This window comes from Alosa pseudoharengus, unplaced genomic scaffold (genome assembly GCF_046254945.1).
Source record: "Alosa pseudoharengus isolate Yale_2024_CS ecotype anadromous, Long Island Sound unplaced genomic scaffold, YU_APseudo_1.1 YU_APseudo_1.1_scf_17, whole genome shotgun sequence".
Lineage (NCBI taxonomy): Eukaryota > Metazoa > Chordata > Actinopteri > Clupeiformes > Clupeidae > Alosa > Alosa pseudoharengus.
In genome coordinates this window covers 4,656,816-4,661,815 of record NW_027468640.1, presented here as the reverse complement: position 1 = coordinate 4,661,815, position 5,000 = coordinate 4,656,816, and the positions used below count along the sequence as shown (strand labels likewise).

At 39.6% G+C, this 5,000-nt stretch overlaps 1 protein-coding gene across 1 annotated transcript in view; it reads left to right on the top strand.

Annotated features, from left to right (window-relative positions):
* Positions 1-5,000, top strand: part of LOC143127170 (neurexin-2-like) — a 688,425-nt gene that overhangs the window by 521,259 nt on the left and 162,166 nt on the right. The window lies entirely within an intron of this gene.

Genomic DNA, 5,000 nt, shown 5'->3' with positions numbered 1-5,000 from the left:
GGGGCAACAGGATTGGATTGGATTATAGCCTACGCACAATAACTGCAACCGAAAGGTTAGTCGCGTCAAGAAGTCCAAGAGTGCGCCTCACACACACCAGCTCCGTTGAACAGTGTATTTTTCGTGTTTAAGAGCTAAAAAAGTTGATTAGAGTCACATTTGAAATGTCGGGTAGCCTATCCTAAATTATAGTCTATAGCGCATGCATCTCAGAGGAAGAGATTTTGAAGAGAGAGAGAGGATTTAACCTAGGTGATGATTATTTGTGTCTGGTGGTAATTATACCTACGAATTGTTTTGAATACAAAAAGATAAGACAACAAATGAAATGTGACCCTACAAGGCGAAACCAGTCTTTTTGGTAAAATTTACAAAATTAAGTTATTGTACTCACACGAACAGCCATAAACTAAACTTTCCAACAATATGTATATTGAGGGTATTGCAAATAGTATTGGGTATTGGATAGTCGCCGACCCTCATTAGATGTGGATATTTGGAGGTTAGGATAGCCTTCAAGAAACAAGGTTATCGCAGTTGCTGTGAGACATACGGCCCTTCTCCAGTCTCTCAAGATCAAAACACACCCAATTCACGCTTGGACTTTTCGATTATGTTTCTAAATGTTGGGACTGATGGACACTGAACTCTGGGGGTTATTTGAACGTTCGTTGTGAAGTGGTTTACTGTAAAAGGAGCGTCGGATATCCCGCCTGTCTTTGCACAATTATAGGGCCATGATAATGGATGCGCTAACCTAGAGTCGAGAGAAAGAAGACTAAATAAATATGCAGACATGTTATGTGCAATTCAACAACTGCACGCATGACATATAAAAGATATATGCCTACATTATTGTGTAGTAAATTGAGTTTATCCAACCTGCTGGCAAGCCAAAATGCGTTGCACATGGCTTTATCATTGTCCTCTAAAATGCAATATAAGCAACTTGAATATATCCCACATCCAGTTTGAACACCCTGATGGACATTGAACTCTGGGGGTTATTTGAATGTTCGCTGAAGTGGTTTAGGCTACTGGAGCGTAAGAATTCTAACTTGACTCTCGCTAAGCGAAACGAAATTCATCTGGCGAGAGTCAGGTTATAAGAATTCCGCCCGTCTTTGCGCAATTGGCCATTGATTGACGGCCATTAATTAATTAATATAGGTGGCCTGCACGCACAGAGTTTGTTTGATGCATGGAGTTTCCGACCGTTTTCCCCTGAGAGCTTAGAGAATAAAATGAGGAGAGCTACCTGTGTTTTACATAATGTGTAACATTTATTCACATGGCCAGTTCAAAATCACCTGAGGTTTTGACTGAAATGTGTGCCGATATCAATTATTGGTAAAACATTGTTTGGAGTGGATGGCGGGTGGATTGTTGATGTAGCTGCAGGTGCAGATGACATGACTACAGCTCATCCATGCATCTAGGATGTTGGAATTTAATAGGATACAGGAACTGCAGAGATAAACTGAAAATGAGGATTGGTAATGTCGGAATAGCGGTACTAAAAATAGTCGGAGTAGGGGCATGTCTAAATAGAGGCATGACGTAATAACGATATGTCGTAATAGAGGGTTGTCGTAATAACGGGATGTCGTAATAAAGAGTGAACCCCCACATGCTGTACTGTGTGTTGTTAGCAGATGTTGTACTGTGTGTTGTTAGCACATGCTATATGGTGTGTTGTTAGCACATGCTATACGGTGTGTTGTTAGCACATGCTGTACTGTGTGTTGTTAGCAGATGCTGTACTGTGTGTTGTTATCACATGCTGTACTGTGTGTTGTTAGCACATGTGTTGTTATCACATGCTATACTGTGTGTTGTTAGCACATGCTATACGGTGTGTTGTTAGCGCATGCTATACGCAGGGTTGCCAACTTTGGGTGATTGGCTGGAGTGAGATTTTGTGAAGTCATAGTGCGTGTGCGTTACATTTTTCCCTAAACCTAATTTTAAAAATGTCTGTCCCCTGACTTTTTTGATATGTACAGTATAATCCCTGATTTAAGTTTCTTCAAAATGTACAATTAAATTATTGATTGCACTTGAAAACAAGACCAGTGTTTTAACCCCGTGGCATGGAAGGATTATGAGCCACTGGGCCCCTTGGCACAGACATGAAAAGGGCCCCCCTGCCCACCTGAAAAAGGAAAAAAATGAAAAATAACCCCTTAAATGATTACTTCTGGCGAGTTTTGTGGAAAGAAATGGACAGATTGAGACTTATGCAAGGGCGTAGGTTTGGTCTCAGCTTTGGTGGGGACATCCAATCCCCCAAACCCCCCCCCCCCCCCCCCAATGCTGAAAAGTTAACTTTTACTGACAAGACAATAGCCTCTTTCATTATTTATAGTACTCTAAAGTTAAACTAGCATCTCCGACTGGAGAGAAATATGTGCAGACGAAAACAATTGTTTAAACGTAAATAAATGTTTGACCACTAGATGCCAATTTTGTTTCTCAGATAACAGAAGCTAAGCATATCTTAAATTTTAAATTTGCCCAGATTATATAGTCATAATATAATATAGTATATATATAGTATTTTTATAGTATTTTATTTATGTTACTGAGTATGGAAATGCACCATAGTTTAGGATTGAATATGTCTATGAATTTATGCGACTCTAAATTATATTTGTATTTGCTTAACTGTAATTGGAATTCTTTTGCTGTAAGATACCAGTGCCTTAATGGCGATTTCCTTTGTTATTTCAGACTGTTGGCAATACAGAATATCACAATACAGAAGTGAATCTACTCCATCTCATAATATTGTACAGCAATGCTGCTGACTCCAACTGAATTGACAATTTGACATAGGCTAATAATTAGAACCTCACCTGAAGCTCTGATGCTGTTTCCTCAACCTGCCATCCATCTGTAGTGGTTTGATGCTGTCTTTCCTGCATACAAAGTGGTTCATTCATTTTGTAGCCTATCCTTTGGCTAGCGAGTTTAACCCTCCTACCATATTGTATATGAAAGTGTTATTTGGATATTATTTATCAAATAATGATTCATTATATTTGAATAACCAACAGTGTTAACTTATTCACATTGCCAACACGTTTTTACAGCATGTGTCATAACAATGCAATGACAGTCCTTCAAACGAACTTGGGTCTCCCTTGTATTTCTCTGCATTGTGTAGGCCTAGGCTACACTCAGAAATACATAACATAAACAGAATAGAAACGAAAAATGTCCAGATCCAATGTTTATTGTGACTTCCAAGATTCTAACTTAAGGTAGGCTAATTAACATTCAGTGACTTGGTAATAACATCTATTGTGATAGCGCGACTTCTATGCGACCGTGCTGCACACCCCTAATCAATACTCCTGACCTTGGTTGAAAGATTACAGAAGCTAGGTTTATCTTTAACAATATCCTGGGTAACATATGCTATCACCAGTTAATACTATTTTTCCACATAATAGAATCTGCATAATTTGAAAGCCTGGTCACTACCACTGCTAGCTTGTGTGGCTAGTTATTTTGCTTAGTTACACTCTGCTTTATGAAAAAGCTTCGTATGTCCCCTTTCTTCTTCTTGGGTGGCATAGCTGATCTACACACCACAAAAAGGGGTTTGTATGTATGCTGAAGGGAAAAGGGAATACTAAAATGTTTCACTCTGGCCTTTTATGGGGTAGGCCTATGTATTGACAGACAGCCCTGGTAACTTACCGTTGTCGTTGACACACCCGCTCGCTTGACTACCAGTGCAAGAATAAGGCAATGTGTGTGCTGTGCAGCATGCGTGTCAGATAACCCTTTCCCCTCCCCCTTGGGTTTTCAGCCAATCAAATGACGACGTTTCTTGTACTGTCGTGCTGGCTGTCGGAATGATCAGCAGCACAAATGAGTTCGCTAAAATATTGGTGGGGACAATTTTGTCATCTTAAAATATTGGTTAGGACTAGTCATGAGCGTCCCACCCTAAATCTACGCCCATGGACTTATGAATGTGTGTATGAGTGTACGTATGTATCAGGGATGGAAATAGCCTAAAATAATTTTTTCCACCTACCATTGTGTACGGTTATTGGTATTGCAATATGATTAAAATGTGCTGACTTTTCTTCTAAACCTACCATCAATGTTGGACAGAACTCATAATTGGCCTGCCCTTCATGCCCAGTAGCAACAAATCTAAAGGTCAACAGAACAGCTATAGTGTCATAAAAGTGGTGTGGCTCCTTTAAGACCCAATCCACTGGTGTGAGGTCTGGAGCCATCCAACTTCTAACTCTATAATATCCTACATCATCTGATTTTAATATTATGTCTAGGCTACAGTATATTTAACATTTAACATTTATTTTCTATTTGGCCTGTTATGAAATTATGCATTGACCAATATAAGCACACTTTTTTAAGACACTTAAATGCATGCTTAGCATTTTGTGAAAACAAATCATTATGGCTACATCGACAAACTCTTAGCCATGAGCTATATCCTCTGATTTTAATATTTACACATATGTAGGTATTTAAGCACAGCTCAGTTTTAAGACACTTAAAGCCCAAAATTGGAGACCATATAGAAATTTGCTACCAAGAAAAAGTTATTTAATGTGATGTCTGTGAGGCTACTTCGCGAGTTCCGTGAGTTCCGTAAAAGGTTCCGTGAAGGTGTCGACAATCAGAGAAAACTGCGCTGAGAACGTTGTAGGCGGATATTAGACCTACCTGCTGTTGGTCTAGACGTACCGGTATACCTTAAACTCGTATCCTGTAATTTAGAAACAATGCTGTGGGCTAGTCTAGTCATCAACAAAAAATGAACGGATTGCAAAAAAAAAAAGAATGGATTTGGCGTGACATTTCTTGAGTGTGCGTGAGAGCGTGAGATTGGTGCTGAAAGCGTGAGTGTCACGCCAGATACGTGAGAGTTGGCAACCCTGCTATACGGTGTGTTGTTAGCGCATGCTATACGGTGTGTTGTTAGCGCATGCTATACGGTGTGTTGTTAGCGC